This window comes from Monodon monoceros, unplaced genomic scaffold (genome assembly GCF_005190385.1).
Source record: "Monodon monoceros isolate NGI ecotype Baffin Bay Population unplaced genomic scaffold, NGI_Narwhal_1 Super_Scaffold_14, whole genome shotgun sequence".
Taxonomy (NCBI): Eukaryota; Metazoa; Chordata; class Mammalia; order Artiodactyla; family Monodontidae; genus Monodon; species Monodon monoceros.
The window spans coordinates 51,616,826-51,626,327 of NW_021703770.1; positions in this window are offsets into that span (position 1 = coordinate 51,616,826).

Below are 9,502 nucleotides of genomic sequence, written 5' to 3' on the forward strand. Positions count from 1 at the left end.
CCCCCCCCCCCCACCCCCGGCCTGAGTGAGCCGGAGCCCCCGAATCAGCGGCTCCTTTAACCCCGTCCTGTCTGAGCAAAAAACTGACGCCCTCCAGCGACCTACACGCAGAGGCAGGGCCAAATCCAAAGCTGAGCTCCTGTGAGCTGCGAGAACAAAGAAGAGAAAGGGAAATCTCTCCCAGCAGCCTCAGAAGCAGCGGATTAAAGCTCCACAATCAACTTGATATACCCTGCATCTATGGAATACCTGAATAGACAAGGAATGATCCCAAATTGAAGAGGTGGAATTTAGGAGCGAGATGTATGATTTTTTTTCCCTTTTCCTCTTTTTGTGAATGTGTACGTGTATGCTTCTGTGTGAGATCATGTCTGTATACTCTTGCTTCCACCATTTGTCCTAGGGCTCTATCCGTCCATGGTTTTTTTAAAAAATTTTTTTCTTAATAATTAATTTTAATTGTAATAACTTTATTATACTTTACCTTCGTTCTTTCTTTCTTTCTTTCCTTCCTTCCTTCCCTCCTTTAGACAACGAATCACCCCAAATTGAGGAGGTGGTCTCTGAGAGCAAGATTTATGATTTTTCCCCCTTTACCTCTTTTTGTGAAGGTGTATGTGTATGCTTCTGTGTAAGATTTTCTCTGTATAGCTTTGCTTCCAACATTTGTCCTAAGGTTCTATCCGTCCCTTTTTTTTTTCTAAATATTTTTTAATTCAATAACTATATTATACTTTATTTTATTTTTACTGTATGTTCTTTCTTTCTGTCTTTTTTCCTTCTTTCCCTCCTTCCTTCCTTCCTTCCTCCCTCCCTCCCTTCCTCCCTCCCTCCCTCCTTTCTTTCCTTCTTTGCTTCTTTCTTCCTTCCTTCCTTTCCTCCTTTCCTTCTTTCTTTCCTCATACTTCTACTAATTCTCTCTACTTTTTCTCCCTTTTATTCTGAGCTGTGTGGATGAAAGGCTCTTGGTGCTCCAGCCAGGAGTCAGGGCTCTGCCTCTGAGGTAGGAGAGCCAACTTCAGGACACTGGTCAACAAGAGACCTCCCAGCTCCACATAATATTAAACGGCATAAATCTCCCAGAGACCTCCATTTTAACACCAGCACCCAGCTTCACTCAACGACCAGCAAGCCACAGTGCTGGACAACCTATGCCAAACAACTAGCAAAACAGGAACACAACCCCACCCATTAGCAGAGAGGCTGCCTAAAATCATAATAAGGCCACAGACACCCCAAAACACACCACCAGATGTGAACCTGCCCACTAGAGAGACAAGAACCAGCCTCATCCACCGCAACACAGGCACTAGTCCCCTCCACCAGGAAGCCTACACAACCCACTGAAACAACCTTAGCCACTGGAGACAGACATCAAAAACAACGGGAACTACGAACGTGCAGCCTGCAAAAAGGAGACCCCAAACACAGTAAGATAAGCAAAATGAGAAGACAGAAAAACACACAGCAGATGAAGGAGCAAGATAAAAATGCACCAGACCTAACAAATGAAGAGGAAATAGGCAGTCTACCTGAAAAAGAATTCAGAATAATGATAGTAAGGATGATCCAAAATCTTGGAAGTAGAATGGACAAAATGCAAGAAACAGTTAATAAGGACCTAGAAGAAATAAAGATGAAACAAGCAACGATGAACAATGCAATAAATGAAATTAAAAGTACTCTAGATGGGATCAATAGCAGAATAACTGAGGCAGAAGAACGGATAAGTAACCTGGAAGATAAAATAGTGGAAATAACTACTGCAGAGCAGAATAAAGAAAAAAGAATGAAAAGAACTGAGGACAGTCTCAGAGACCTCTGGGACAACATTAAACGCACCAACATTCAAATTATAGGGGTTCCAGAAGAAGAAGAGAAAAAGAAAGGGACTGAGAAAATATTTGAAGAGATTATAGTTGAAAACTTCCCTAATATGGGAAAGGAAATAGTTAATCAAGTCCAGGAAGCACAGAGAGTCCCATACAGGATAAATCCAAGGAGAAATACACCAAGACACATATTAATCAAACTGTCAAAAATTGAATACACAGAAAGCATATTAAAAGCAGCAAGGGAAAAACAACAAATAACACACAAGGGAATCCCCATAAGGTTAACAGCTGATCTCTCAGCAGAAACCCTACAAGCCAGAAGGGAGTGGCAGGACATACTGAAAGTGATGAAGGAGAAAAACCTGCAACCAAGACTACTCTACCCAGCAAGGATCTCATTCAGATTTGATGGAGAAATTAAAACCTTTACAGACAAGCAAAAGCTGAGAGAGTTCAGCACCACCAAACCAGCTTTACAACAAATGCTAAAGGAACTTCTCTAGACAAGGAACACAAGAGAAGGAAAAGACCTATAATAACGAACCCAAAACAATATAGAAAATGGGAATAGGAACATACATATCAATAATTACCTTAAATGTAAATGGACTAAATGCTCCCACCAAAAGACACAGATTGGCTGAATGGATACAAAAACAAGACCCTTATATATGCTGTCTACAAGAGACCCACTTCAGACCTAGAGACACATACAGACTGAAAGTAAGGGGATGGAGAAAGATATTCCATGCAAATGGAAACCAAAAGAAAGCTGGAGTAGCAATTCTCATATCAGACAAAATAGACTTTAAAATAAGGACTATTAAAAGAGACAAAGAAGGACACTACATAATGATCAAGGGATCGATCCAAGAAGAAGATATAACAATTGTAAATATTTATGCACCCAACATAGGAGCACCTCAATACATAAGGCAAATACTAACAGCCATAAAAGGGGAGATCGACAGTAACACATTCATAGTAGGGGACTTTAACACCCCACTTTCACCCATGGACAGATCATCCAAAATGAAAATAAATAAGGAAACACAAGCTTTAAATGATACATTAAACAAGATGGACTTAATTGATATTTATAGGACACTCCATCCAAAAACAACAGAATATACATTTTTCTCAAGTGCTCATGGAACATTCTCCAGGATAGATCATATCTTGGGTCACAAATCAAGCCTTGGTAAATTTAAGAAAATTGAAATTGTATCAAGTATCTTTTCTGACCACAACGCCATGAGACTAGATATCAATTACAGGAAAAGATCTGTAAAAAATACAAACACATGGAGGCTAAACAATACACTACTTAATAATGAAGTGATCACTGAAGAAATCAAAGAGGAAATTAAAAAATACCTAGAAACAAATGACAATGGAGACACAATGACCCAAAACCTATGGGATGCAGCAAAAGCAGTTCTAAGGGGGAAGTTTATAGCAATACAAGCTCACCTTAAGAAGCAGGAAACATCTCGAATAAACAACCTAACCTTGCACCTCAAGCAATTAGAGAAAGAAGAACAAAAAAACCCCAAAGCTAGCAGAAGGAAAGAAATCATAAAAATCAGATCAGAAATAAATGAAAAAGAAATGAAGGAAATGATAGCAAAGATCAATAAAACTAAAAGCTGGTTCTTTGAGAAGATAAACAAAATAGATAAACCACTAGCCAGACTCATCAAGAAAAAAAGGGAGAAGAATAGAATTAGAAATGAAAAAGGAGAAGTAACAACTGATACTGCAGAAATAAAAAAAATCATGAGAGATTACTACAAGCAACTCTATGCCAATAAAATGGACAATCTGGAAGAAATGGACAAATTCTTAGAAATGCACAAACTGCCAAGACTGAATCAGGAAGAAATAGAAAATATGAACAGACCAATCACAAGCACTGAAATTGAAACTGTGATTAAAAATCTTCCAACAAACAAAAGCCCAGGACCAGATGGCTTCACAGGTGAATTCTATCAAACGTTTAGAGAAGAGCTAATACCTATCCTTCTCAAACTCTTCCAAAATATAGCAGAGGGAGGAACACTCCCAAATTCCTTCTACGAGGCCACCCTCATCTTGATACCAAAACCAGACAAGGTTGTCACAAAGAAAGAAAACTACAGGCCAATATCACTGATGAACATAGATGCAAAAATCCTCAACAAAATACTAGCAAACAGAATCCAACAGCACATTAAAAGGATCATACACCATGATCAAGTGGGGTTTATTCCAGGAATGCAAGGATTCTTCAATATATGCAAATCTATCAATGTGATAAACCATATTAACAAATTGAAGGAGAAAAACCATATGATCATCTCAATAGATGCAGAGAAAGCTTTCGACAAAATTCAACACCCATTTATGATAAAAACTCTGCAGAAAGTAGGCATAGAGGGAACTTTCCTCAACATAATAAAGGCCATATATGACAAGCCCACAGCAAACATCATCCTCAATGGTGAAAAACTGAAAGCATTTCCACTAAGATCAGGAACAAGACAAGGTTGCCCACTCTCACCACTCTTATTCAACATAGTTTTGGAAGCTTTAGCCACAGCAATCAGAGAAGAAAAGGAAATAAAAGGAATCCAAATCGGAAAAGAAGAAGTAAAGCTGTCACTGTTTGCAGATGACATGATACTATACATAGAGAATCCTAAAGATGCTACCAGAAAACTACTAGAGCTAATCAATGAATTTGGTAAAGTAGCAGGATACAAAATTAATGCACAGAAATCTCTGGCATTCCTATATACTAATGATGAAAAATCTGAAAGTGAAATCAAGAAAACACTCCCATTTACCATTGCCACAAAAAGAATAAAATATCTAGGAATAAACCTACCTAAGGAGAAGAAAGACCTGTATGCAGAAAATTATAAGACACTGATGAAAGAAATTAAAGATGATACAAATAGATGGAGAGATATACCATGTTCTTGGATGGGAAGAATCAACATTGTGAAAATGACTCTACTGCCCAAAGCAATCTACAGATTCAATGCAATCCTTATCAAACTACCACTGGCATTTTTCACAGAACTAGAACAAAAAATTTCGCAATTTGTATGGAAACACAAAAGACCCCGAATAGCCAAAGCAATCTTGAGAACGAGAAAAGGAGCTGGAGGAATCAGGCTCCCTGACTTCAGACTATACTACAAAGCTACAGTAATCAAGACAGTATGGTACTGGCACAAAAACAGAAAGATAGATCAATGGAACAGGATAGAAAGCCCAGAGATAAACCCACGCACATATGGACACCTTATCTTTGATAAAGGTGGCAGGAATGTACAGTGGAGAAAGGACAGCCTCTTCAATAAATGGTGCTGGGAAAACTGGACAGGTACATGTAAAAGTATGAGATTAGATCACTCCCTAACACCATACACAAAAATAAGCTCAAAATGGATTAAAGACCTAAATGTAAGGCCAGAAACTATCAAACTCTTAGAGGAAAACATAGGCAGAACACTCTATGACATAAATCACAGCAAGATCCTTTCTGACCCACCTCCTAGCGTAATGGAAATAAAAACAAAAATAAACAAATGGGACCTAATGAAACTTCAAAGCTTTTGCACAGCAAAGGAAACCATAATCAAGACCAAAAGACAACCCTCAGAATGGGAGAAAATATTTGCAAATGAAGCAACTGACAAAGGATTAATCTCCAAAATTTACAAGCAGCTCATGCAGCTCAATAACAAAAAAACAAACAACCCAATCCAAAAATGGGCAGAAGACCTAAATAGACATTTCTCCAAAGAAGATATACAGAATGCCAACAAACACATGAAAGAATGCTCAACATCATTAATCATTAGAGAAATGCAAATCAAAACTACAATGAGATATCATCTCACACCAGTCAGAATGGCCATCATCAAAAAATCTAGAAACAATAAATGCTGGGGAGGGTGTGGAGAAAATGGAACACTCTTGCACTGCTGGTGGGAATGTGAATTGGTTCAGCCACTATGGAGAACAGTATGGAGGTTCCTTAACAAACTACAAATAGAATTACCATATGACCCAGCAATCCCACTACTGGGCATATACCCTGAGAAAACCAAAATTCAAAAAGAGTCGTGTACCAAAACGTTCATTGCAGCTCTATTTACAATAGCCCAGAGATGGAAACAACCGAAGTGCCCATCATTGGATGAATGGATAAAGAAGATGTGGCACATATATACAATGGAATATTACTCAGCCTTAAAAAGAAATGAAATTGAGCTATTTGTAATGAGATGGATAGACCTAGAGTCTGTCATACAGAGTGAAGTAAGTCAGAAAGAAAAAGACAAATACTGTATGCTAACACATATATATGGAATTTAAGGGGGAAAAAATGTCATGAAGAACCTAGGGGTAAGACAGGAATAAAGATGCGGACCTACTGGAGAACGGACTTGAGGATATGGGGAGGGTGAAGGGTGAGCTTTGACAGGACGAGAGAGAGTCATGGACATATACACACTAACAAACATAGTAAGGTAGATAGCTAGGGGGAAGCAGCCGCAAGGCACAGGGATATTAGCTCGGTGCTTTGTGACAGCCTGGAGGGGTGGGATAGGGAGAGTGGGAGGGAGGGAGACGCAAGAGGGAAGACATATGGGAACATATGTATATGTATAACTGATTCACTTTGTTATAAAGCAGAAACTAACACACCATTGTAAAGCAATTATACCCCAATAAAGATGTTTAAAAAAAAAAAAAGCTTTTAATGAGATATTACCTCACTCCTGTCAGAATGGCTATCATCAGAAAGTCTACAAATAACAAATGTTGACAAGGATGTGGAGAAAAGGGAACACTTGTACACTACTGATGGGAATGTAAATTGGTGCAGCTACTATCGAAAACAGTAAGGTGGTTCCACAAAAAAGTAAAAACAGAGCTACCATATGATCCAGCAATTCCACTGCTGCATATACATCCGAAGAAAATGAAAACAGTAACTTGAAAAGATTCATGCACCCCAGTGTTCATAGCAGCATTCTTTATTTACAATAGCCAAGATATGGAAGCAACCTAAGTGTCCATCAACTGGTGAATGAATAAAGATGTGATACACACACACACACACACACACACACAAACACACAATGGAGTCTTAGCCAAAAAAATGAATGAAATTCTGCCATTTGCAAAATCATGGATGGACCTAGAGAGTATTTTGCTTAGTGAAATAAGTTAGACAGAAAAAGACAAATTCTCTATTTTATCAATTATATACATAACCTAAAAAATAAAACAAATGAATGTATATAACAAAACAGACTCACAGATATATGGACAGAGAACAAAGTGGGGAGAGGAAAGGGGGGAGGGGCAAGATAGTGGTATGGGAATAAGAGATACAAACTATTGGGACTTCCCTGGTGGCACAGTGGTTAAGAAGCCGCCTGCCAATGCAGGGAACATGGGTTCGATCCCTGGTCCAGGAAGATCTCACATGCCATGGAGCAACCAAGTCCGTGTGTCACAACTACTGAGCCTGTGTGCCACAACTAATGAAGCCCACACACCTAGAGCCCATGCTCCGCAACAAGAGAAGCCACTGCAATGAGAAGCCTGCACACTGCAACAAAGAGTAGCCCCCACTTGCTGCAACCAGAGAAAGCCCGTGGACAACAATAAAGACCCAACGCAGCCAAAAATAAATAAATAAAATAAATAAATTTATTTTTAAAAAAAGATACAAACTACTGTGTATAAAGTAGATAAGCAACAATGATATAATGTATAGCACAGGGAAATATATTCATTGTTTTGTAATAACTTTAAATAGAGTATAATCTATACAAAATATTGAATCAGTATACTGTACACCTGAAACTAATATAATATCATCAATCAACTATACTTCAATTCAAAAAAATTATTGAGATTTGTTTTGAGGCCTAACATGTGATCCATCCTGGAGCTTGTTCCATGTACACTTGATAGTATTCTGAAGTTTCTGAATGGTATGTTCTATAGATATATATTAAGTCCATCTGGTCTAATGTGTTGTTTAAGGCGAATGTTTCCTGATTGATCTTCTGTCTGGATGATCTATCCACTGATGTAAGTGGGGTATTAACGTCCCCTACTATTATTGTATTACTGACAATTTCTCCCTTTACATCTGTTCACTTTATATATTTATTCACTTTATATATTTAGGTGCTTCCATGCTGGGTGCATAAATATTTACAAATGTTATATCCTCTTCTTGGCTCAAGCCCTTTACCATTATGTACTGCCCTTGTTTTTTGTTACAGTCTTTGTTTTCAAGTCTATTTTGTCTGATATGAATACTGCTATCCCAGCTTTCTTTTCATTTCCATTTGCATGGAATACCTTTTTCCATCCCTTCACTTTCAGTCTTTGTGTGCCTCTAGATCTGAAATGAGTCTATTGTAGGTAGCATATCCACTCAGCCTCCCTATATCTTTTGACTGGAGCATTTAGTCCATTTACATTTAAACTGATCATTGATAGGTATGTACTTATTACCATTTTGTTTATTATTTTCTGGCTGTTTTTTTAGTTCTTATCCGTTCCATTCTTCTTTTCCTGATCTTTTCCCTTGTGACTGGATAATTTTCTTTAATGTTATGGTTGGGCTCCTTTCTATTTTGCATGTGTGTACCTATTGCAGATTTTGGTTTGCAGTTACCATGAGGTTCATATATATATCAACCTATACGCAGTAGTTTATTTTAAGCTGATAGCTGCTTACGTTCAAATGCATTCTAAAAGCACTACATTTTTACTCCCCTTTCCCACATTTTTTATGTCATATTTTATATCTTTTTATTTTGTATCACTTATGTACTTATTGTATAGTTGATTTTATGACTTTTGTCTATTAACTTTCATACTAGATTTTTAAGTGGCTAAACCACTGCCTTTAGTATATATTTGCCTTTACCAGTGAGATTTTTTTTTCTTTCATATATTTTCTTTTTCCTAGCTATGGCCTTTACTTTCCTGCTTAAAGAATACCCTTTAAATTCTCTCATAAGGTCATTTTAGTGGTGATGAACTCCTTTAGTTTTTGCTTGTCTGTGAAATTCTTGATCTCTCCTTCAATTCTGAATGATAACTTTGGCAGGTAGAATAATCTTGGCTGTTAAGATTTTTTTTTTCCTTTTTCCTTTAAATACATTGTGCCACTCCCTTCTAGCCTGCAAGGTTTCTGCTGAAAAATTAACTGATAGCCTTATGGGGGTTCCCTTGTATGTGACTAGTTGTATTCCTCTTGCTGCTTTTAAATTTTTCTCTTTAACTTGTGCCATTTTAATGATGATAAGTCTTGGTGTGAATCTCTTTATCTTATTTGGTACTTTCTGTGCTTCCTCAACCTGGATATCTGTTTCCTTCCCCAGGTTAGGGAAATTGTCAGCTATTATTTTATCAAATAAGTTTTCTGCCCCTTTTTCTCTCTTCTCCTTTTGGGACCCCTATAATGCAAATGTTAGTACACTTGATGTTGTCTCTGAGGTCCCTTAAACTATTCTCATTTTTAAAAGTTTTTTGTTTTTGCCATTCTCATTGGGTGCTTTTCACTTTTCTATCTTCTAGATCACTGATCTATTCTTTATTATCTAATATGCTGTTGATTCCCCATGGTGTATTTTTTG